Below are 27,217 nucleotides of genomic sequence, written 5' to 3' on the forward strand. Positions count from 1 at the left end.
ACATAATGCACAAACACAGAGTGTCGAACCATAGCGTTTAACCATTTCGGGTGAAATACCCACAGGGTGGCCTGGAATTAAATTCGAAAAGTCAGCACGTTATCACTCGCCTACGCAACTGGAGTACTGCGTACTGAAAACTTTTCAGTACACCATACTACATATTTTCGGAACCAGAGTAAATATTTTGTGGAAAGGAGATAAATTAGTCAACTTGCCATCTCGCACTTCAGCCTATTATAGATTTGTGCTTTACACTATCAAGGTCTGCTATAACTTTCAATAAATATCAAATTAGAATTGAATTCCTACAATGACATTGTTTAATTAATTCTTCTTCTTCTTAATCTGTTTACCCTCCAGGGGTGGCTTTTCCCTCGGCCTTAAGTGCAGTGTCCTGGAGCTTCAGACTCTATATTGGGGGATACAACTGGGGAGGATGACCAGTACCTCGCCCAGGCGGCCTCACCTGCTATGCTGAACAGGGGCCTTGTTGGGGGATGGGAATATTGGAAGGGATAGACAAGGAAGAGGGAAGGAAGTGGCCGTAGCCTTATGTTAGGTACCATCCCGGCATTTGCCTGGAGGAGAAGTGAGAAACCACGGAAAACCACTTCCAGGATGGCTGAGGTGGAAATCGAACCCACCTCTACTCAGTTGACCTCCCGAGGCTGAGTGGACCCCGTTCCAGCCCTCGTACCACTTTGCAAATTTTCGTGGCAGAGCCGGGAATCGAACCCGGGCCTCCGGGGGTGGCAGCTAATCACACTAACCACTATACCGCAGAGGCGGACTTCTTAATTAATTCACTAAATGAAAATTAACTCGTGGCACATATGACCTTTTAGAAACCTTGAACCTCCTAAGACGACTGCAGCCCAACCAAATGGCTGCAGGAAACAGAGTGCTTTGTGAATTATTCAACTATGTCAATAATGGAGACATACTGAGAAAAATTAAGCAGGCTAACGATTCAATTTATATCTTGGTTGTTCGATTTGATTCAATATCTACTACACAAGTGATTGAGCTTTAATTAGAATGAAAAATACTTACAGTACACAATATACTATACATGATTATATATTTCCAATTATGGGAACAGATAGAAATGCACGGGGATACTTCCAGTCCCACTGTGATAAAACTGAGTGATAGAAGGATACATCTTACCATGAATGCCACATATGTTTGAGCGTGAAGTAGCGGGCGTTTCGAGGTAGGTCGGAAGTAAAACCTGTCAGTTCTAATACATATCGGTCTGTTTTATTGCGGTCTAGAGATCACTCCATCATAAAGTGACTGCACTACAGACGAAACTTTACTCGTGTTTACATTACTATCAGTCAATCGATGGCCCGGGGAAAATTATTGCGAGGCAACAGAGGATAAACTGGAATTTTGCTATCGGCCAAATAGATTATGATTGTAAATGCAGTGATAATTTTCTGGCAATAAACTCCGGGGTACGTGCCGTTGAACTCCTTCAATGCTCAGAATTAAATAATACGTACGATTCTGTTATAACAAAAGAAGTGTAGATATGTTTGACATTATTAAAAAAATATACCAAGGTCAGTTTAGTCTACATCAAAAGTATTTATACCGGTAATTCTTTCAGATATGATTATAGACAAACTCATAGCCTTCCACAAACGTGTCGAGAATACTGATATACTGTATACTATATTATTAAAATCGCAGTGGACTACATGCCAATATTCCAAGCTCCAAACTACACTCATACTCGTAAATGAAGAATAATTGGAGATTTTGGTACTGCAACACTTCACCCTACTAGTGCCGATAGTATAGACACATATTAAAAACACGCGAGACACACACACAGTTTATTTATTTCATGAATCATGCAGAAAGAATCAAAAGCACACATGCTATATAACGCCAGGGAGATAGTAATTTGCTGTCCCACTGTTGTTTTGGATTTACTATGTACACCGGCTTCAGTATAGTATGCGTTCACCATGCACATTGACACATGCAATACAATGGGCTGGCACACTTTGGATTAGGTTGTCGAGCAGATGTTGGGGTATGGCAATCTATTCTTGCCCCCCAAACAGGTGGACATAGTTTTGCAGAATGCCATCTCGGTACATCTGACCCATTACGAGAAGCCACGTTAATGCCGCCCCACACCACCACGCCTTTACCTCCAACTGGTCCCTTTAAAGGATGTTAGCGTGTCTGTATCTGATTTCAAATTCACGCAAGGTGATGAAATGAAATGTCGTATGGCTTTTAGTGCCGGGATATCCCAGGACGGGTTCGGCTCGCCAGGTGCACGTCTTTCTATTTGACCCCCGTAGGCGACCTGCGCGCCGTGATGAGGATGAAATGATGATGAAGACAACACATACACCCAGCCCCCGAGCCAATGTAATTAATCAATTAAGGTTAAAATCCACGACTCGGCCGGGAATCGAACCCGAGACCGTCTGAACCGAAGGTCAGTACGCTGACCGTTCAGCCAACGAGTCGGACACGCCAGGTGATTACATGACGAGAATCACTGTTGAGATTAAACCTGGACCCTTCAATGAAGAGAAGTTGGGACCAGTGTTCCATTGTCGATCTGTGTTCTTTACACCAGGGCCAATATACCGTACCTGTTGAGTCGTCTCTGCACAGTGTGTCTGAAAGCTACTGCTTCAGTGGCAGCGGCAAGTTCTCTAGCGAGGCCCCCTTCAGTAATCCATCTGCATCTTCGGCACTTGTTGTGAGGTACCGGTCTTCTCGTGGTGTTCTACACTGTGGATGTCCGCTGCTGTAGCGCCGGGGCACGTTTCCTGTCTGGTGGAATAATTGTCATGAATGAGACGATACTAAGTCGCACATCGAACATAGTTAACATTATTTCCTAAGTTTTGCTTCCTTAACAGTAACAATCTATTGGCTGAATGGTCAGAGTACTTCATGTTCAATTTCCAGCCGTGTCACGGATTTTCATTTTAAACGGTTAATTCCATTGCCTCGGAGACTGTGTTTTTGTGCTGTTCTCAGCATTCCTACAACTCATATACCACACAAAATACTATCCCCCACCACAATAACACACAGTTTTCCATACTCGGAAGATGTCACCCACGTCGTCGGAGAGTCTGTCTTACAAGAGCTGCACCAGGCTACCAATTGCCACACGAAACTTATTGTACTGACGGTGGTACGTTTCAATTGTTGTCTAGAAATTCATTTCCGACTGAGTATAATGACTCAAGGAAATAAACCAAACCAAATCAAGCCCCATGGCGTAACAGTTCTGAAGAGAATTGGCCTACCAAGCGACAGCTGCTCGGACCGAAGACCTGTAGATTATGAGATATCGTGTCGTCGGCACTAGAAATCCCCCTGGCCGTTATTTTTGCCTTTCTGTACCGGACAGGGAAGTACAAGTAACAGAAATTGGATACCCTAAAGCAAAAAGAGCAAAGTGACATAATAAAAAATAAAAAGAATTGAGTGGCTTTTGTTGGTTTGATGGAGCCCTTGCAAGGCTCACTTTCCGATGAGAATGGACAGCGTCTGCTGCGTAGTAATCTGTGTGTTTGTCTGTTGGATGAGAGAGTTAAAGGGTTGTTGTGGACAGAATAGGTGTCCAGTCCCCGAGCCACACGAATATACCGTTTTAAGATTCATCGGCCAGGTGGGAATGGAACCCAGGGCACCGTAGACCGAAGTTGAAGACGCTGACCATTCATCCATGGAGCCGGAGAGAATGAGAATGAAACAATTGACAAAATGTAGAAAATGTTACTAAAAGAATACGTTTACACTAATTGCGTTCGAGCTCAATAGCTGCAGTCGCTTAAGTGCGGCCAGTATCCAGTAATCGGGAGATAGTGGGTTCGAATCCCACTGTCGGCAGCCCTGAAGATGGTTTTCCGTGGTTTCCCATTTTCACACCAGGCAAATGCTGGGGCTGTACCTTAATTAAGGCCACGGATGGATCCTTCCCACTCCTAGCCTCTTCCTACCCCATCGTCGCCGTAAGACCTATCTGTGTTGGTGCAAATTAAAGCCACTTGTAAAAGAAAAAAAACTAATTGGGTTAATATTTATGTTACTCGTGGACGAGAGCACGTGTGCGCGAGTTTCGCATTAGTAACAGAGGTAGTAGGCTACACGGAGTTGCTGTTTATTTAGCCTAAACCCGTTTATACGACGCAATTGATAAAAACATTTAAGTCAGAGGATATGTTACAGTTCAGTGGTGATAAGTCCCTCAGCAATGCTTCTTCTTCTAACCTACTGTTCTTTCTTTGCTAGTCCGAGGGAAAAACCGACCCTGGAGGGTAAACAGATAAAGAAGAAGGAATATACCTCTTCTTTCCTGCGGTGATTACCCGATGTGGTGTATATACTTCAACAACGCAAACCGCACATCGTCTATTGTTCGATATTCTATCAGTACCACAATAGTAATCTCTACTTCATATTTCATTGCGTTTTTCACAACAGCGTTGCCTACATTATTAACACCATTGTGAAGGCAACGTCCTTTAGAGATATTCTTCTTTTAATGGTAATTAGTTGATCAGCACCTTTTTGGATGATGAAGGGCTCTGGTATAATTTTTGGAACTTCTAATAATGACGTCCGAAGATTACCGTCCTCTATGATTATTCACAGGTCACTGAGAATGAAATGTGGTGATTATTGCGTTAAGAGGAAGTACAACTAAGCCACCATCCTCTACTGAGAATGGAAGTTTTCGAAACTCGTTTCGCTAAGAACATGAGGGTACCGAGGAAGTTGGCCGTGCGTTCAGGGTCACCTGGCTGTGAAATTGCATTCCAGAAATGTGGGTTCGAATCCTAGCGTCGGCAGCCCTGAAATTGGTTTTCCATTGTTTCCCATTTTTACACAAGGCTGCACCTTAAATTTTTTTTTATGATAGTGGGTTTACGTCACAGACACAGATAGGTCTTACGGCAGCGATAGGATAGGAAAGGCCTAGGAGTTGGAAGGAAGCGACCTTGGCCTGGTGTGAAAATGGGAAACCACATACAAGCATTTTCAGGGCCACCGGCAGTGGGATTCGAACTCGCTATCTCCCGGATGCAAACTCACAGCTGCGCGCCCCTAACCGCACGGCCAACTCGCCCTGTGCACCTTAATTAAGGCCATGATCAATGCCTTCCCAATCCTAGCCCTTTGCCATCTTTGCGTTACCGAAAACCTTTGCTGCGTTAGTGTAACTTAAAAACATTAGAAAAACAAAAAAATATATGGAGCGCAAGTGGAACTGGATCCGTTAACAAATCGTTCTCAGATATAGTTAGATAGAAGATTCTGACGTAGAAACAGCCGTTATCGTAATTTTGGCCCTTTCCACTTTTCTGTTATAAGATATTCAATTTATAAAACTGCTTAAATATTTACATTACTCCATACCAGGCGATGAAAATTCATTATTTCGGCGACGCATTGTGAAATCTATACATATAAACTAACATGTCCTGACTGACTGACTGACTGACTGACTGATTCATCATCGCCGAGTCAAAAGTACTGGACATAAAGAAATGGAATTTCGAGGATACATTTATATTACAACCTAGGTGCTCGCTAAGGGAGGATTTTTGGATATTCCGTCGCTAAGGGGGTGAAAAAGGAGATGAATTTTTAAAATGAGTGTATGTATATCTCAAAACTTTAAAAGTTTACAGATGTAAAAATTGGTATTTAGAATCTTCCTTTAAAAATAAACACGTATTTTCGTTTTCGAGAATTCCCAATAGGAGGAGTGAAAAAGGGTGAAAAAGCGGTTGAATGCCTAATGAGGATACTTATATCTCAGAAACTGAAGATATTACAGAACTGAAAATTGCTATTTGGGATCTCTCTGAAAAACAAATTAACACTTTCTTTTTTTTAAGGGAAAATGGGGGTTAAACAGGAGTGACTAATTAGGGTGAATTTTTAGAAAGACTATATCTACAGTATATCTCAGAAACGTAAAATGTTACAGACGTAAAAATTGGTATTTGGAATCTCCTGTTAAAGTAAAGAAACATAGGCGATCTGTTTTTGGGAACTCCACTTAAGGGGAACTAATAAGGGGATGAAATTTTAAAATGAGCATATCTCAGTATATCTCAAAAACTTAACACGTTACGGAAGTGAAAAATGGTATTTTTATCTCTATTAAAGAAACATGTATTTTTTCGGAAAAACCACTTGAGTTGGAGGGGGGGGGTAAAGGTGACTGAAATGGGGTTGAAATCTTTTAATTAGGATACTGGTATCTCAAAAACTGAAGATGTTACAGACGTGAAATTTGGTACTGGGAATCTCCTCTAAAAATAAAGAAATATATTGAAACGGTAACACCCTACGAGCATTCACGTTTCATTCTTTTATTAAGAGAAGCTCGCTAACACCCGGCCGTAAGCATTTAAAACTTGCGCCGAGCGCGCAGGCATAATGGGAACTGCGAGCAAGTTCGCGACGTTCCAGAACACCGGCCAAGGACAAGCGACGTCACGCAGAAGGTTCCTTCGTGTTCCATTGCTGCATGAACGAAATATAAGCGAGTCGCCAGCCTGGGGTAAGGCAGAATGTAAGCAGAGAGCCTGCAGTAAAGCAGAAAGAGAGTGTGCGGTATGCGACGGCAGTGTGCTGAAGGCAGAGAGTGGAGTGAGTCGGCAGTAAGCCGTGAGTCAGCGAGTGTGTGCAAGTAAGCACGTCGCGACATAATTCGTCTCTCGGTCCGGCTGTATATTTGAATTCGTTTAAAAACTGTGTTCTTGCGTTAATTGTGTCAGCTTTGAATTCGTTTAAAGACTGTGTTCTCGCCAGCTTGAATTCATTTAAAGACTGTGTTCTCACATAAACTGTGCCAGCTTTGAATTCGTTTAAAAACTGTGTTCTTGCATTAATTGTGTCAGCTTTGAATTCGTTTAAAGACTGTGTTCTCGCCAGCTTGAATTCATTTAAAGACTGTGTTCTCACATAAACTGTGCCAGCTTTGAATTCGTTTAAAAACTGTGTTCTTGCATTAATTATGTCAGCTTTGAATTCGTTTAAAGACTGTGTTCTCGCCAGCTTGAATTCATTTAAAGACTGTGTTCTCACATAAACTGTGCCAGCTTTGAATTCGTTTAAAACTGTGTTCTTGCATTAATTGTGCCAGCCTTGAATTCGTTTAAAACTGTGTTCTCGCCAGCTTGAATTCATTTAAAGACTGTGTTCTCACATAAACTGTGCCAGCTTTGAATTCGTTTAAAACTGTGTTCTTGCATTAATTGTGTCAGCTTTGAATTCGTTTAAAGACTGTGTTCTCGCCAGCTTGAATTCATTTAAAGACTGTGTTCTCACATAAACTGTGCCAGCTTTGAATTCGTTTAAAACTGTGTTCTTGCATTAATTGTGTCTATCCGTTGAACTGTGTTGCATTATGATCTTAAGTGCCAGTGATAATCTGAAAATCACGACGTACTGGAACTTGGACTGTCATTTATTTCAACAAATGTATTATGCTGGTGGAGTACAGTGCAGAGACTGTACTCGATTTTCTTTATGAAGTGCTTGATCACCGCACCTCGGAAGGTCCTAGATTGTTTCATTTGCGTATTATTCCAAATACGAACTGTGACTCTAACTTTATCCTTGCTGCTGTGGGAACTATTTCGGCGTGCTTCGCCATAGGGAAGTGTCACACCAGTACCCCATGACGTCAAATGTGGAAGCTCCACATTTCCCCGTTCCTGCCTCTGGTTCGAGTCATCAACACTAATACAAACACCAACGACGGAAGACAACGCCGACGCCGACCGCAAGACGACGCAGCCGCCGCGGGACAACGTCCTCTTCACGCCCTCAGGGACAAATCTACAATTCAGCTATAAAAGGTGACATAATTATTTGCCTATTTATTGAATAAACTGAAGGATCCACTTAATCATGAATTTTTCTTTCACTACCCTTCTCTCTTACTCTCTTAGCATGGGCCGTACACGCCTTGTCGTTCCTCATGCTCTCCGATATACTGAAGTACGGGCGTTCCTGTTACAGAGAGAAGGTAGTGAATAGTGGCACCCGTGACGTTGGGGCCAGATTAAAGAGAGTAAAGTGATAAAAATTAACTTTGAAATCAGTGATATCTTAACTTACCAATTCAAATAAAAGTGCATAGTACGAACGTTAATTCCAGTTCAGTGAATATGTTAAAATTTTACGAAGTTCAATTCAATGACTTTGACGAAATTTTAAACTTTTGGCACAGAACTCTGATCAAGTTTATGGCACAAGTGATTATTTTTCTCTTTCTCTTGCTATGTAAAACATTTCAGGCATAATATTCATGCACAGGCTTATATAAATTTTGATATTTATGTTGGTGAAATTTTGAACTTTACCATTGGACAATAATGGTGATATTTAATTTTATGCACAAGTGTTTGATATTTTGTGTTGGTGAAATTTTGAACTTTACCATTGGACAATAATGGTGACATTTAATTTTATGCACAAGTGTTTGATATTTTGTGTTGGTGAAATTTTGAACTTTACCATTGGACAATAATGGTGATTTTACGTATGAGGTGAATGATTGTATTTTCTGCATTTTGTGAAAATAACGACATTAATATGGAAAATATACTAGCTGCCATTGAGGCTTTAAAAATCAGTCTAAATGACAGGATTACGGAAAGTAACACTAATCTCGGGCGTAGGATTGCAGAATCTAACAATACTTTAGGAGCTCAACTTAAAGAATCTAACGCGACCCTGGAAGCCACTAAGGCTAGTATAGGTCAACTTAGGGAGGCTAATGAAGCAACTAATCGTAGTATCACTCAACTAAGGGAAGCTAATGATGCCAACATTGTAAAATTGACAGAATCTGTTGATCAAAAATTTGCAGAAGTTAATAATAATTTGGAACGTAGGCTCAATAGTGCAGGTGCCGAAATTGAAAAAAGATTTAAAGAATCTAACAAAAGAATGGATTCTAAGTTTACGGAAATAAATGAAAGATTAACACGTGACTTAGAAACCATTAAGCAAGACATAAAATCACAAGTGGCGGAGGACTTAAAACTTGCTTTCCCGTCTTCTTCTCAGGAAGTCCTTAAAGAAGTAGAAAGCTTAAAGGAAGAATTTCAAGAGTCCCATGCTCAATTATCTCTTGCGCAAACTAAAATCGCGTCTATTCAAGACAAACTTCATGAATCTGTTAAAAATAATTTCATGAAGTTGGGAAACGAAATTACTCTTCTGAAAAGTCAGCAAGAGGAGGCCGATAAACGTGTCAAGACTCAGTTAGATAATGCTCACACGCAGATTACTCGTATCTGTCGCGATGTAGCAGAAGTCAAGACCGACATAGAGAAGGAGGTCAAGGAAATTGAGAATTCCGTACAGGGGAAAATTAAAACCCTAAAACTTGAACTCCAAGGAGATATAGAAGCTCTCAACAGCAAAGTATCGCAAATCGAACAGGATGTTTCATCATCTAGCCTTCACAACACTAGTGGAGAATCCATGAATGTTTCCACAGTTTTTAAAATAACTGAGGAAAAACCAGCCAAATTTTCGGGGAAGGAGTAGTATACTGCTAAGGAGTTTCTCCTCAACCTCGAAGAATTCTTTCAAGAAAATCACGTTAAGACCGACCGTCGTTTACGAATAGCATCTCGATTGTTAGAAGGCAAGGCGTTAATGTGGTTTACCGCTTTTAAATTCAGTATTAACTCTTACGAAGTATTTAAGGAAGCCTTACTTAGACGATTTTGGAGTGCTGAGGCTCAGCACCTGATAAAACTTCAATTATACTCTAGAAAGTATAACACGTCCGTCAATTCCTCGCGATATTCAGATTATCTCATATCTCAGCTTAAAAAGATGCAGTTTTTCGACCCTCCTTTACCGGAGCAAGAACTTATTCAGGTCATAACGCTGCAATTTCCACCAAATGTTCAGGAAATATTGGTGGCAGCAAACGTCCAGGACTTGGAGCAGCTCGATGATGTCCTGAGGAAACTCGATACTGCGCACACTCAGAGCGCAGCAAAAGCAGGTCGAACCAAAGAAACTACAACCAACTTTACGGAAATGAAAACTCCAGTTCAAGTAAATCCAGAACCGCGAGAAGAAAGAGAAACTCACCGAGATATTCCGTTTCGGTATAGAAGATCTAGGAATCGCCCCTACGAAGGGAGGGCTAAGTTTCAACCTGGACCTTCATGGAGGCAGGCAGCTAATCAACCCAATGATAATAGGAACTCCCAGCGGGAAGAATTAGAGAAACGTTGGAGAGAGACTACGGAATATGTAAGGAATAAGAACAGGGAAGAGGGTTTACCTGGAGCAGCTTCTTTGGAATACCAGGCAGAGATACAGAGAAGAAATGAGAGAACGGAAATGGATCCAAGAGCTACGGGTACAAAAAAAAAACTTTGTCGAAGCAATAAAGAGACTGCCTGAAAACCCGGAGGGAGGAGAAGTAGTATGTAGCGCACTCATTAACCATTGGTATTTAGAGGATGCAGATTTACTATATGAGGATTCAACACCACGACAGCCTCAGATACAACGCGGCTTACCGATCATTATCATTAAGTTAGGCAATATGATTGTCCACTCTCTAGTAGACTCGGGATCGCAAGCCTCACTAATTTCGCAGAAATTAATAGATGTGGCGCAGGAGACGACCTACATCTCCATCTTGCCGGTTGCTCAAGTTAAGGTTAAAGGCATAGTTCCTGACAAAGCTATTAAATGCAAATTCCAAGCGTTTCTTGAGTTAGAAATTGGTGGTGTTAAGTTCCAACATCTATTTTTGATCTTGACGCAAATGAAATTTGACTTAATTCTTGGATCAGACTTTCTCATTCAACATGGGGGAATCATTGATTATCCCGCTAATGTGATTAAATTTTTCCACGTCGAATCTGTAGGGCTACAGTTGGTTACTTATAATGACGTGAAGAATCCGGAATGTGAGACCCCGGTGGGCATAGTAGAAGGCAAGATGAGCGAGGCTCCGCCTGTCGAAGAAAGCGTCCACGAAGAGGGGCGACCCGAGGAAGTGGGACCCGTAGAGGACCAGATGGCGTCCATTATCGATGATGAGTTTAACGAGGACCACTACAACTTCACGCTTTACGCCAATGTAGCTGAAAGCCCAGATTACGATGATGATAAAGTAATAAAGGCAATCCAAGAGCTTTTTAAGAAGTTTCCAGATGTATTTTCTGAGAAACCTGGAGTCATTAAGGGTTTCAAGCACCACTTAGATGTTACTGACACTTCACCTTATAAGAAACGGCCTTATCCGATACCCATGAAGTACTTGGAAGAAGCACGGGTCATCATTAAACAGATGGAGAATGATGGAATCATATCAAAATGCGTCACACCTTACATTAATCCTCTGGCTATAGTAAGAAAACCAAATGGTAATCTGCGCACATGCCTCGATGCGAGGGCTTTGAACGATAGGCTTGTGCTAGAATATGACCACCCTCCCCTACTCCGGGATGTAATTAGGAGATTTCATAACATGAAAGTATTTTCTGCTATGGACATGGCTTCTTCATATTTTCACATTTTATTGGATGAAGATAGTCGGAAATTTACCGGATTCATCTTTGATAATGTCACTTATGCCTTTAATAGACTCCCTTTTGGCATTAAGAACTCTGGTGCAGTTCTTATCAGAGCCTTAGAGGAACAACTCTCCGATGAAGTAAAGGCAATCACCACCATTTATGTGGACGATATCATCATCGCGTCCGAGTCCCTGGAACAACATGTACGAGATGTTCATAAGGTGTTGGAGGAATTACAGACCAAGAACTTTAAAATTAACGCCAAGAAAAGCCAGTTTTTCAAAACTGAAGTTTTGTTTTTAGGCCATCTTATTGGAGGGAATGGGATCAAGCCCAATCCGGCTAAGATTCAATGTATTCTAGAATTTCCTAAACCCACAAGAATGAAACACATCAGGCAATTCTTAGGCCTCTGCCAGTTCTTCGCGCAGCATTGCCCTAATTTTACTGAAACGGTAGCACCCCTGCAGTAGTTGTTGAGGAAGAACAACAGGTGGAAGTGGACTGATGTCTGCGATAAAGCATTTGTGGCGACAAAACAGCTGTTGAAAGACAATGTTCAACTCGCCTATCCTAATTACGAGCTACCCTTTTATATTGAATGTGACGCCAGCCACGTAGGGATCGGTGCAGCTCTTTTCCAAATTGATCCAAGGGAACCTGAAGTTCGCATCTTTCTCTCGTTCATGAGCCGCAAGTTGAGACCCCATGAAAAGACTTATACGATAACAGAGTTAGAAGCCCTTGCCGTAGTACATTCTCTCATTTACTGGAAGAAAATAATCTTTGGATATCCGGTGATTATTTGCACAGATCATCAAGCTCTGACGTTTATTCTCAAGTCAGACATTACAAGCGAACGGATAACCCGATGGGCGCTGTTTGTACAGCAATTTGATATCACTGTTGTTCACAGGCCCGGAAGGAAAAATATCCTAGCCGACGCATTAAGTCGGAATCCGACAGATGAGGTTTCGATCCATGCGATTGAAGTCATGAATGAGGAAGACGAAGAGTTCTTGCGACGACTAAAGTATCTAGCGCAAGCTCAAGGAAGAGATCCTCTACACCATGAGCTGATTCGTTTTTTTAAAGGATTTATCCCTCAAGACGACGACGAGTATCCTCGTATATCTTGGATAGCTCAAAATTTTTGCTACCATGATGGCCTACTTCACAAAAACGTCGACCTCGCTAGAACAACAGATCGTATTTATGCCCCTCCTCAAATAAGGACTGCTATTATATGGCATTGCCATTCCATTTCTGGACACGCCGGTACGGACAAGGTTCTAAACCTGATTAGAGAAAGGTTTACCTGGGAATACTTACGCCGTGACATCCGTAACACCATTAGGACTTGTGATATTTGTCAAAGGATCAAGCCCAATAACAGGCTCCTCCGGGAATATCCACGACCTCTAATACCTGAAAAACCTGGCCGGATCTTCGCAATGGACCTATATGGACCTTTGCACAAGGCGTTACGTGCCAACAGATACATTGTTGTCACCATAGATGCATTTTCTAAATACACTATGTTGCTTCCAATTCAGAAGGCAAATACCGGGAACATTCTCCGCAGGATTCGTCGAAACATCATTCCCGAGATGGGCAAGCCGGAATTTCTCTTAACAGACCATGGAAGTCAGTTTACCTCCATGGAATTCCAACTTGCACTGGAACAACTTGGGATAAGGCATATCATGAACTCATCCGACACCCGGAAGCCAACCCAGCCGAACGGGTTATGCGCGAAATTGCCAGATTCTGTAGATTGTATTGTGGACAACAGCATTGGAAGTGGGTTGAAGTTCTGCCCATTATGCAAAGGATCGTCAATACCATCATGCATGAGTCTATTCAGGACATCCCTTTGAGTGTACATAAAGGCCTCACCCCTGACAGACCTTGGGATCGAGTTTTGCCTGATCAACCTGACGCAGCAGTGAGCCAACAAGCTCGCATTACCAAGGCACTTCGGCAATTACGACATGCTGCTCAAATCCGAGAAAAGAAGTTACGACATCACAAGTTTCGACAACCATTACAAGTGGATGACCTAGTATTAATACGCAAGCCTGCAGTTTCACACCCTGACCAGGGAATTTACGCCAAATTTTGTCCCTTGTTCATAGGACCCTTCAGGATACTTACCGCACTAGATAATGGTGCCTACGAAGTAGGAAGGGCAGATAGCGACGTTGAGGGAATCTTCAACTCGGCCAATCTCAAGAAATACTTTACTAGGAGATGAGCGAAAAGAAAATCGCCCAGCAATTTTCTTTTTCCCGAGCAGGGGGGGAGATGAAACGGTAACACCCTACGAGCATTCACGTTTCATTCTTTTATTAAGAGAAGCTCGCTAACACCCGGCCGTAAGCATTTAAAACTTGCGCCGAGCGCACAGGCATAATGGGAACTGCGAGCAAGTTCGCGACGTTCCAGAACACCGGCCAAGGACAAGCGACGTCACGCAGAAGGTTCCTTCGTGTTCCATTGCTGCATGAACGAAATATAAGCGAGTCGCCAGCCTGGGGTAAGGCAGAATGTAAGCAGAGAGCCTGCAGTAAAGCAGAAAGAGAGTGTGCGGTATGCGACGGCAGTGTGCTGAAGGCAGAGAGTGGAGTGAGTCGGCAGTAAGCCGTGAGTCAGCGAGTGTGTGCAAGTAAGCACGTCGCGACATAATTCGTCTCTCGGTCCGGCTGTATATTTGAATTCGTTTAAAAACTGTGTTCTTGCATTAATTGTGTCAGCTTTGAATTCGTTTAAAGACTGTGTTCTCGCCAGCTTGAATTCATTTAAAGACTGTGTTCTCACATAAACTGTGCCAGCTTTGAATTCGTTTAAAAACTGTGTTCTTGCATTAATTGTGTCAGCTTTGAATTCGTTTAAAGACTGTGTTTTCGCCAGCTTGAATTCATTTAAAGACTGTGTTCTCACATAAACTGTGCCAGCTTTGAATTCGTTTAAAAACTGTGTTCTTGCATTAATTATGTCAGCTTTGAATTCGTTTAAAGACTGTGTTCTCGCCAGCTTGAATTCATTTAAAGACTGTGTTCTCACATAAACTGTGCCAGCTTTGAATTCGTTTAAAACTGTGTTCTTGCATTAATTGTGTCAGCTTTGAATTCGTTTAAAGACTGTGTTCTCGCCAGCTTGAATTCATTTAAAGACTGTGTTCTCACATAAACTGTGCCAGCTTTGAATTCGTTTAAAACTGTGTTCTTGCATTAATTGTGTCAGCTTTGAATTCGTTTAAAGACTGTGTTCTCGCCAGCTTGAATTCATTTAAAGACTGTGTTCTCACATAAACTGTGCCAGCTTTGAATTCGTTTAAAACTGTGTTCTTGCATTAATTATGTCAGCTTTGAATTCGTTTAAAGACTGTGTTCTCGCCAGCTTGAATTCATTTAAAGACTGTGTTCTCACATAAACTGTGCCAGCTTTGAATTCGTTTAAAACTGTGTTCTTGCATTAATTGTGCCAGCCTTGAATTCGTTTAAAGACTGTGTTCTCGCCAGCTTGAATTCATTTAAAGACTGTGTTCTCACATAAACTGTGCCAGCTTTGAATTCGTTTAAAACTGTGTTCTTGCATTAATTGTGTCAGCTTTGAATTCGTTTAAAGACTGTGTTCTCGCCAGCTTGAATTCATTTAAAGACTGTGTTCTCACATAAACTGTGCCAGCTTTGAATTCGTTTAAAACTGTGTTCTTGCATTAATTGTGTCTATCCGTTGAACTGTGTTGCATTATGATCTTAAGTGCCAGTGATAATCTGAAAATCACGACGTACTGGAACTTGGACTGTCATTTATTTCAACAAATGTATTATGCTGGTGGAGTACAGTGCAGAGACTGTACTCGATTTTCTTTATGAAGTGCTTGATCACCGCACCTCGGAAGGTCCTAGATTGTTTCATTTGCGTATTATTCCAAATACGAACTGTGACTCTAACTTTATCCTTGCTGCTGTGGGAACTATTTCGGCGTGCTTCGCCATAGGGAAGTGTCACACCAGTACCCCATGACGTCAAATGTGGAAGCTCCACATTTCCCCGTTCCTGCCTCTGGTTCGAGTCATCAACACTAATACAAACACCAACGACGGAAGACAACGCCGACGCCGACCACAAGACGACGCAGCCGCCGCGGGACAACGTCCTCTTCACGCCCTCAGGGACAAATCTACAATTCAGCTATAAAAGGTGACATAATTATTTGCCTATTTATTGAATAAACTGAAGGATCCACTTAATCATGAATTTTTCTTTCACTACCCTTCTCTCTTACTCTCTTAGCATGGGCCGTACACGCCTTGTCGTTCCTCATGCTCTCCGATATACTGAAGTACGGGCGTTCCTGTTACAATATGTATTTTTTGTTTTCGGAAATCCACTTAAGGGGGGAGGGGGATTGAAAATGGGTTGAATTATTTGTATGAAGATACCATTATCTCAAAACGAAAGATTTTGCAGACGTGAAATTGGTTTTTGGAATATGCTTTTAAAGTATTCTCGGAAAATCCAATGAAGGATGGGAGAGGTGAAGGAATTGAAAAATTAATCGAATTAATTGTATGAGTATACTTATATCTAATAAAAACTGAAGTAATTAGACGTGATAATTGGTATTTGGATCTCCTTGAAAAACAAATAAAATAGGTTTTGGGGCGAAACAATCTTGGGAGGGGGTGGAAAGGTGTTTAATTACTTTTGCGAGGACACATATCTCAAAAACTGTTAGAGTCGTGATAATTGGTATTTAGAAGATCCCTTAGTATTAAAGAAACAAGTACTTTTAGCCGTAAAATTCACTTAATGAGGGGGGGTGTGAATTCTTTTATGGGGATACATAAATCTCAAAACTGAAGGTAACAGACATGAACATGGTATTTAGAATCTTCTTTTAAACACAAAGAAACACGCCTTTTTTTGGGAGGGGGGAGGGGTAATCAACTTATCGGCTGTGGGGTGGAAAAGGAGTTGAGACCAATTGATTTTACTGTTCATAATGTATTTATTCTGATCATAAACCGATCATTTTTTAATCTTTCCTGGGTTAGTTTTAAAAGAGCCATCTTTTCTTTGGAGAACTTAAAGTTAGATTACAGTAGATTCTTCTGGCTTAAAAATAAAAATTTTGACACATTTGAAATAAATGATAGGACTGATATTGACCGTGCAATTGTCCACCTCTGTAATAAGCCCAATATTGCACGGAAGTATATCATTCGTATCGCCAGAAATCCCGTGCACTTGCCTACGCGCGACAATGGTGCTGGTCACATTGTCAGCAATGACGTGGCAGCAGATGAAATTTAGCGCCAAGTAGAGGTCTTGCATCTTGCTGTGGGGTCTAGAGCATAAATAAATAAATAAATAAATAATAATAATAATAATAATAATAATAATAATAATAATAATAATAATAATAATAATAATAATCTAATAATAAGGATCTATCAACCACCCTATTATTATTGTTATTATTATTACAACTTCCCCCATACGGAGGCTGCCACAAGGACAAAGTATGTATGTCGACTACACAGTATTTTGTCTTCTAAGTTACTGTTGACTTTGCTAGTGTGCCAGGTAGAAGATTCACCAAAAGGCTCAGGAATATATTTGCAATACGGTTCTTCAGATGTTATATAGATGATTGCGGAGTATGGTCACTGAACCTCGTATTGCGGCGATAGCGATGTCGTGAAGTCGTGTCCTGCTGAGACCGAGAGAATGCCATAGCTGTACAAGAAATTTAGGGACCCAAAATGTGCAGACCGCGCTGGAAGTGGGTCTTGGCCGGGTAATGACTACGAATGCAGTCCGGCCGCGGGTTCATTACCGCCAAAGCACCAAAGACGACACCACGCAGGATCTCCTCAAGGATTTGATCCATATTAAAAATGCTCATAGGAAAAGATGGCAAAGATTTAGGGACCCAACTGGCCGGGTGGAATACATGGACCTAGCCCGGGAAGTACGAAATCGATTGTTGGAAAGAAGGATTGAAAATGGGATGAACTTTGCCATGATCTCGCAGAAAACGAGTCAGATCGCGAATTTTGGCGGATTCTCTCAGAAAACGAGTCAGATCGCGAATTTCGGCGGATTATATATAAAATGTTAAGCATTCAATTATAAATTCTAGTGTAATACCGTAGCGAAGCACGGGTATCTTTCTAGTCTATATATATACAAAATAACTTGCCCTGACTGACTGACTGACTGATTCATCATCGCCGAGCCAAAACTATTGGACAGAAAGAAATGAAATTTTGGGGATACATTCATATTAACATGTAGGTGCTCGCTAAGGGAGGATTTTTGGATATTTTTAAAATGAGGATATCTATATCTCAAAACTTTAAAGTTTACAGACATAAAAATTGGTATTGTGAATATCCTTTAAAAGTAAAGAGACACGTATTTTTCATTTTCGGAAAATCCCATGAAGGTGGTTAAAAACAGGGGGAACACCTTTTATGAGGAGACTTATATCTAAAAAAAATGAAGACGTTACAGACATAAATATTAAAATTTGGAATCTCCTTTGAAAATAAAGAAACACGTGTTTTTGTGTTTTTGCATAATCCGATGAATAGGGGGTGAACAGGAGTGACAAACGGAGTAAATTTTTAACAAGGCTATATCTGCAAATTATCTCAGACACGTAACATATTACAGATTTGAAAACTGGTGTTTGGAATTTTTTTTCGGAATATCCACTAAAGTTGAACTGAAAAAGGGGGTGAATTTTTAAAATGAACAGTATATTTCAAAAATATAACATGTTGCAGGCGTGAAAATTGGGATTTGGCATCTCCTATCAAAATAAGGAAACACGTATTCTATCGTTTTCGGAAAAACCATTAAAAAGGGGGGGGGGGTTGGATGAATTTATAAATTAGCAGAAATATTTGTATGAGAATGCATTTATACGGTATACCAAAAAATCTAAGAATGTTACAAACGTGAAAACACGTATTTGGAATCTCCTTTAAAAATAAAGGACCAAGCATTTAATAGGGGCAAATCAACATGCGGGGGGGGGTTGGGGGGGGATGAAAACGAAGATGAATTTCTTTTACGAGGTTACATACATCTCAACAACCGAAGATGTTACATTCGGGATATTCGTATTTGGAAGCTCTTTTACAGAAACGGTTATTGTTTATTTTTGGAAATTTTACTTAAGTGGGGAGTGTGAAAAAAAAAGTAAAAAAGTGAATTTTTTCTAGAGAAACTTATCTCTCAAAACCGAAGGTTACAGACGTGGAAAATGATATTTGGAATCTCCTTGAAAAATACAGGAACGCGCATTTTTGGGGACGGGGGAATCAGCTTAACGGGTAGGAAGGGAGGGGTTGTAAAAGGAGTTGAATTACGTTAATGAGGATACTTAGACCTCAAAAATGAAGATGTTACAGTCGTGAAAATTAGTATTTCGAATCTCCTTTGAAAATTAAGAAAGAGGCATTTTTTGGGAAAATCCACGTAAACGGGTGTGGGGTTGAAAATAAGGAAGTAAGGAGTTGAAATGAGGCTACTTTATCTTAAAAACTGAAGCTTTTACAAACGTGAATGTTGGTATTTTGCATTTCCTTTCAAAATAAAGAAACTCGTATTTTTTGTTTTTGGAAAGTCCACTTAAGGCGGAAGAGGGGTGGTAAGAAGTGAAGAACACGAAGTTGAATTATTTTTATGAGTATACATTTATCACAAAAACTAAAGGTGTTACAGACGTACAGACATGAAAAGTGGTATTTGGAATCTCCTTTAAATATAATGAAACACGTATTTTATTTTATTGTTTTGGAAAATTCAGTTAAGGAACTGAAAGGAATTGGAAAAGCGGGTGAGTTTTTAAAATGAGCACCGGTATATCTATATTATATGTCAAAAACTTAACATGTTAGAGACAAGAAACTTGGTATTCGGAAAGTCCTTTTAAAATACACTGACTGACAGAGCAAATGCAACACCAAGGAGGAGTGGTTCGAAAGGGATGAAAGTTGGGGAAAAAACAGAGACGGCACGGACGAATAATTGATGTTTATTTCAAACAGATATGCAGGTTACACAATGCGCACGGCATCGACTCAGTAGGATGTAGGACCACCGCGAGCGGCGATGCACGCAGGAACACGTCGAGGTACAGAGTCAATAAGAGTGCGGATGGTGTCCTGAGGGATGGTTCTCCATTCTCTGTCAACCATTTGCCACAGTTGGTCGTCCGTACGAGGCTGGGGCAGAGTTTGCAAACGGCGTCCAATGAGATCCCACACGTGTTCGATTGGTGAGAGATCCGGAGAGTACGCTGGCCACGGAAGCATCTGTACACCTCGTAGAGCCTGTTGGGAGATGCGAGCAGTGTGTGGGCGGGCATTATCCTGCTGAAACAGAGCATTGGGCAGCCCCTGAAGGTACGGGAGTGCCACCGGCCGCAGCACATGCTGCACGTAGCGGTGGGCATTTAACGTGCCTTGAATACGCACTAGAGGTGACGTGGAATCATACGCAATAGCGCCCCAAACCATGATGCCGCGTTGCCTAGCGGTAGGGCGCTCCACAGTTACGGCCGTATTTGACCTTTCTCACGCCGACGCCACACGCGTCTGCGGTGACTATCACTGACAGAACAGAAGCGTGACTCATCGGAGAACACGACGTTCCGCCATTCCCTCATCCAAGTCGCTCTAGCCCGGCACCATGCCAGGCGTGCACGTCTATGCTGTGGAGTCAATGGTAGTCTTCTGAGCGGACGCCGGGAGTGCAGGCCTCCTTCAACCAATCGACGAGAAATTGTTCTGGTCGATATTGGAACAGCCAGGGTGTCTTGCACATGCTGAAGAATGGCGGTTGACGTGGCGTGCGGGGCTGCCACCGCTTGGCGGCGGATGCGCCGATCCTCGCGTGCTGACGTCACTCGGGCTGCGCCTGGACCCCTCACACGTGCCACATGTCCCTGCGCCAACCATCTTCGCCACAGGTGCTGCACCGTGGACACATCCCTATGGGTATCGGCTGCGATTTGACGAAGCGACCAACCTGCCCTTCTCAGCCCGATCACCATACCCCTCGTAAAGTCGTCTGTCTGCTGGAAATGCCTCCGTTGACGGCGGCCTGGCATTCTTAGCTATACACGTGTCCTGTGGCACACGACAACACGTTCTACAATGACTGTCGGCTGAGAAATCACGGTACGAAGTGGGCCATTCGCCAACGCCGTGTCCCATTTATCGTTCGCTACGTGCGCAGCACAGCGGCGCATTTCACATCATGAGCATACCTCAGTGACGTCAGTCTGCCCTGCAATTGGCATAAAGTTCTTTTTATTTTTTTTGCTAGGGGCTTTACGTCGCACCGACACAGATAGGTCTTATGGCGACGATGGGATAGGAAAGGCCTAGGAGTTAGAAGGAAGCGGCAGTGGCCTTAATTAAGGTACAGCCCCAGCATTTGCCTGGTGTGAAAATGGGAAACCACGGAAAACCATCTTCAGGGCTGCCGATAGTGGGATTCGAACCTACTATGTCCCGGATGCAAGCTCACAGCCGCGCGCCTCTACGCGCACGGCCAACTCGCCCGGTGCATACAGTTCTGACCACTCCTTCTTGGTGTTGCATTTGCTCTGTCAGTCAGTGTACATGAACATGTACCTTTTTGTTTTCGGAGAAGGCACTTAACAGGTGGTGAAATGAAGTGAAAAATAGTTGAATTATTTTTTATGAGGATACTTATATCTTAAAAAACTGAAGATGTTTCAGGTGTGAAAATTTAAAGTAAAGATATATGTATTTTTGTTTTCGGAAAGTACACCTAAATGGAGGTGGGGATAGGACTGATCAAGGGGTTGACTCCTCTTTATGGGGATACTTACGTATATCTCAAAAACTGAAGATATTACAGATGTGGGAATAGGTATTTGGAATCTCCTTAAAAAATAAAGAAACATGTATTTATTTTTTGACTTGAGAGAAGACTGTTTCTCACATGTACAGTTCTATATCGCATAGTCGTCTTAGCCCCAAAAAGTAATACCACAAACATGGTTTACAAAGAATTTCTGGGGTAAATGAAACTCAATTCTTGGGTGAGTTTTTATACTTTAGGAATTATCAGATAATGTCTTAGAACAATGCCGAGGAACGATTACATCGATCAAATTAGAGATCCATGCAAACAAAGCCGCGGGTAATTGCTAGTACAGTATATTCGATTAGGTCTTCGTTAGAGGACATCAAGACTGTTTTTATGAGAATGAGATTTTGATAATAATAATAATAATAATAATAATAATAATAATAAAGGCGTATGTCCTGCGGAGAGCCATGGTGCAGGTCTTTTTCTAGTAGACGGCCTATTAGGCGACCTGCTTTTCTGTGAAGATGAAGGCCCTACCTAGGATGATTTATAATGTTGAATGTGCCACACACACCCAGCCCCGAACCATTGGAATTAACCAATTAAGATCAAAATCCCCGTCCCGGCCGGGATTCGAACCCGGGACCCTCTAAACCGAAGGCCAGTACGCTGACCGTTCAGCCAACGAGTCGGACAGATGTCGATTGATTATCATTTTATGACGATAGACCCGTCTTATCAGGTTACAGGTAACTAACCCTATCGTTTGCGTAATAAAACCGGCAGCTAAATTTAACATTTAGTGTTAAAGAGAACTAAGTCATAGAATTCTACGTCGGTCTAATGGCCATTTCTGTATGACCATACATCGAAATTGGGGTAATGTGCATTAACGGCGAATACAAATGTCTCCATTTATCATAGAGAGTAATCCTATACTTATTAATCTGGTGATTCAATGTTAAAAATAACTTTTCTTTCTTTCTTAATCCGTTTACCTTCCAGGGTTGGATTTTCCCTCGGACTCAGCGAGGGATCCTACTTCTACCGCTTCAGTGGCAGTGTCCCAGGCGGCCTCACCTGCTATGCTGAACAGGAGCCTTGTGGGGGTATGGGAATATTGGAAGGGATAGACAATGAAGATGGAAGGAAGTGGCCTCAGCCTTAAGTTAAGTACCATCCCAACATTTGCCTGGAGGAGAAAAGAGAAACCACAGAAAACCACTTCGAGGACGACTGAGTGGGAATCGAACCCTCCTCTTCTCAGTTGACTTCCCGAGGCTGAGTGGACGACGTTGGTGCCCTCGTACTACTTTTCAAATTTCGTGTAGAGCCGGGAATTGAACTCGGGCCTCCAGGGATGGCAGCTAATCACACTAACCACTACACCACAGAGGCGGAAGTTAAAAAAGAACTACGTCTGGAAATTTTTAATGTTTTTCAGTTTCGAGAAAGATAAAACCAACGAAATTCATGTTTCATCTTTTCATTGTGTTTACACAATACAGCAACTAATCTTTACAAGTACGCCTAAGTGAGAAACTTAATTTAAAATAGATTTGTTATTGTGCTGAGTGAACAGTTTTTATGTTAAAAAAGTGGGACATTTCTGAAACAAGAAAGTATAAAACTGGACAAAGGAGGACTGATATTTGCTCATAAAATTGTATATTTTAATAACATACTTAAAAGCATACTTATCCTTGGCACTGCATCTTGCTGTAATTGACCAAGTATTTGAAGAATTGAGCCATAATTTAAAATATCAACAAATACGGAATAATTTCTAACAAATAAACGGTAGACATCAACAACCCGCTGAACATGAACTTATGGTTTCTGAATTAGGAACATTACTTTTAACTTGGTATTTATCAGAAGACCTGATATCTCCCAAGAGCTTTGAATTTGCTTAATAGCAGGTAGTAGAACATTCTCCCGTTTATCGTGAATTTGGCCCTTCCCACATTTCTACTTTACGTTATCAAATTTATAAAACTGATAAATTCACTTCTTGAAACATTTACATTACTCCATACTAGCAACCAAAATTGGTTGTGGTGACACGTTGAAAATTATTTTTGAATGGGTTGTTGAACTACGTCAGAAATGTTCCTATTTTTTCTAGAGGGATAAAATCAACAAACCACGTGAAATACACGTTTACATGGTGAGTAATGCTTATTCAAAGCAGCAACAAATATACATTTATAAAACAACAATCTAAAACCAAACCCCATGGCACAAACATCCCGAAGAGCCATGGCCTACCAAGCGACCGCTGCTCAGCCCGAAAGCCTGTAGATAACTAAGTGTCGTGTCGTCAGGACGACGGATCCTCTCGGTCGTTATTCTTGCCTTTCTAGACCGGGGCTGCCATCTCACTGTCAGATAGCTCCTCAATTGCAATCACGTATGCTGAGTGGACCTCGAACCAACTCTCAGATGCAGGTAAAAAACCCTGACCAAGCCGGGAATCGAACCCGGTGCCTCCGAGTAAGAGGCAGGCACGCTAACCTTACGCCGCGGGGCCGGAAAATATACATATATACAAATACACATGGACTGCAGAAGGGCCTTGAAAATTAGTCTTAGCAATAATTAAAATTGCTCCAACAATTTCAGTAGTAAAACTTCCTGTTTCATAAATACAACGGGAGTTCAAAATTGAAAATGTTTTCTCAACAGCATTTTTGCCTGGTACAGCAAGAGCAAAACTCACGAACAGCCTATGTTATTTTGCATGGAATGCCTGAACTTTTAAGTATGCGGAGACATCACACTATTTCTTATTAGTTTCCACATTTATTTCCCATTCCTCAACTTTTCTGGTTACAATATTGTTCACATATCCTACCTCGTCAAATACTTCATATTCATCTACCTGAATTATTGAACCTGAATCTACTGTCTTAAGAATTTTTCAGACATTTTAAATCCCTGTTGTACCCATCAAAGTTAGTGTTACAGTTATCCGCACAAAATTCGACGATCTTGTCAACTAAATTATTTTTTCTTTAAGATACCCACAACATAAATACCTAATAATTTTGCTGTTTCTCCATCAATTTTCCGGAAACAGATTACTTTACAATGAACACCTTTAAGAATGAAATACAGTACCTAACTAGAACTGGCACTAATGTTAACTTTTTGTGATTTGATGCATCATCCATCACAGACACAGACACATCTATACCAATATTATAATGAGGAAAAATGTGTATATTTGCTTGTAACGCATAGACTCAAAAACTACTGAACCGGTTTTAAAAATTACTTCACCTATAGAAAGCTACATTGCCAGTGAGTAACATGGGCTGTGTTTTATTTTCAAAACAACTCGAGGGGGGAGGGGGGTGGGGCGATGGAGGAAGATCTAAAAATATCAAAATAATAGGCTAATATAGGCGAAATCGAATTTGTCGTACAAGGACGAGACAAAGCTCATTTTAAGCCTATTGATGCAAAGAACATAACTCGGTAAGCCTTACGGGCCCGAAGACCATGTTTTAAGGCCCTAAACCCAACCGTTATGGAGATACTGACACCACTCTACCCCTGCTCTAGGAATGGGATAAGGAAATAAACTGCCGTAACCATGGCAACGTCGGCTCCAGTATTCTTACAGCAGCGAGATTATCTACAATAGGCTATATCACAAAAGCCTAACATGTTACGGATATGAAAATTGGTATTTGGAATCCCCTTTCAAAATAAAAGTACACAAATTTTTGTTTTCAGAAAACTCACTTAAGGCGCGAGCGGGGAGGGTTTTAAGGGAAGTGAGGAAGGAGTTGAATTCTTTTTTATGAGGATGCATATATCTCAGAAACTGAATATGTTATAGACGTTATAACTGGTACTTGGAATCTCTTTTAAAAATAAATGAACGTTTTTTTTTTGGAAAATCCACTTAAATGGGGGGGGGGGAATAAATAAGTGGGTGAATTTTAAAAATGATTACCTGATTCTCCTACCACTTTTCCCACACCTGTGCGGTTGCTGGTGCGAACTGTGTCGCACATGTGGGTTTGACCCTGTTTTGCAGCTGGATGCTCTTCCTGACGCCAACCCCGTGCGTAGAGATGTAATCACCTGTTGTGGTTGGTAATGTGGTGTGTTTGGTGAATATGAAGAGAAGAGTGTTGGGACAAACTCAAACTACCTATCCGCGAGCCAGATGAATTAATCACACGCGATTACAATCACCGACACAGCCCGAAATCGAGCCCGGAACCCTGTGAACCGAAGGCGTCAACGCTGACCAGTCAGCCAAAGAGTGGGGAAGTTTTAAAAATTAATATATGTACAGTATATCTCATAAACGTAGAATGTTACAGATGTGAAAATTGGTATTTCTAATCCACATAAAAAGAAGAAACTGGTACTTTTTGTTTTTGGAAAATCAACTTAAGCTGGAGATCGAAAATAAGTGAGGGAGTTGAATTGTCTTCATGAGGATACTTATAGCTCAATACCGAAGATGTTACAGACGTGAAAATCGGTATGGAATTCTCTTTAGAAAGAAAGAAACCTTTTTTTTTCTCCGACTTTAAAGACTGCTTCTCACGTCTAGAGTTTCATGTCGCATATTTCAGATTTAGCTCTCCCAGTAGCCTGGTCATCTTAGCCATAAAAGGCAATGCCACAAACGTGGTTTACAAAGAGGTTCTGGGGTAAATGAAATGCAATTTTTCGGTGAGGTTTTACACTTTAGGGATTTACAGATGCTATCTCAATGAGATCTTAATCCTCGCGAGCGAAGCCGTGGGTAACTGCTAGTAACTAAATATTATTATGGTATCTCTAAGTTCCGATTGCACTTATTACATTTCATACGACCATAAAACGCTCACCAAAATCGACTCACACTTTGTCCTGGAAAACGTTAATTCCTTCTGAAATAGTGATAAGATCTGTAGAGTCTAGTGAACAGAAAGAATGGCTGTGTTGTGCAGTATCAGACACAAACAGTCCTTCTTTAGCAGCGATACGTTCATCTTCCTCAAGCTTTGGTGTCTATGTACTTACAAATGAAGCTATACTACTGCATTTTCTCACCGAAACTGCCAACATGTGCTTCTTCCTTCTATTATTTATAATGTGCTGTGTAACATCGGAACGTCCTTCATATTCAATGCAAAAAAATGAACAACATAAAGCACTGTTACGTGCCAGCCCCGTGGTAGCCCCTTTGGGTAGTTCCAGGAAGGGGCTGATGACTCACACGACCTGGGATCTCACAGCCTTCTTGTAGGGTGGCGCCGGCTCTTCCGTGTATTGTTCTCGACGGCCGGCTTACCTGCGACTTTCTTGGTGATTCAACGCGAATGTTCTGCCTCTAGTGACTGGCTCAAATCACGGGAGCTATAAAATGGGAGGATAGCCGCGGACAGTCAGTCAGTGTTAAACTTGCACTCAGTGCTGGACTCCGTGGTGAAGTCAGTGAGAGACTAGGTGCGTTAGGGTTCGGTGGCTGGGCTGAGGGCAACAGAGGACAGAGGACAGACAGAAGATACTGGAAGACGGCCGAAGGAAGATTGAAGACGACCGGAATAAGATGGAAGACGGCCAAGAGGAGACGGAAGATGGCCAGAAGAAGACGGAGGACGACCAGAAGAAGGCAGGGGACTGCCAGAAGAAGATAGATGACGGACAGAGAAATGTCGACGAGGGTCCACGCGAAATAAGCCATGTTTCGTAGGTAGACGCTCCGTACCGTAGACCTTGTCTAGAAGACTACGAGTTCTGTTCCAGGAGGG

The sequence above is a fragment of the Anabrus simplex genome, chromosome 1 (genome assembly GCF_040414725.1).
Source record: "Anabrus simplex isolate iqAnaSimp1 chromosome 1, ASM4041472v1, whole genome shotgun sequence".
Taxonomy (NCBI): domain Eukaryota; kingdom Metazoa; phylum Arthropoda; class Insecta; order Orthoptera; family Tettigoniidae; genus Anabrus; species Anabrus simplex.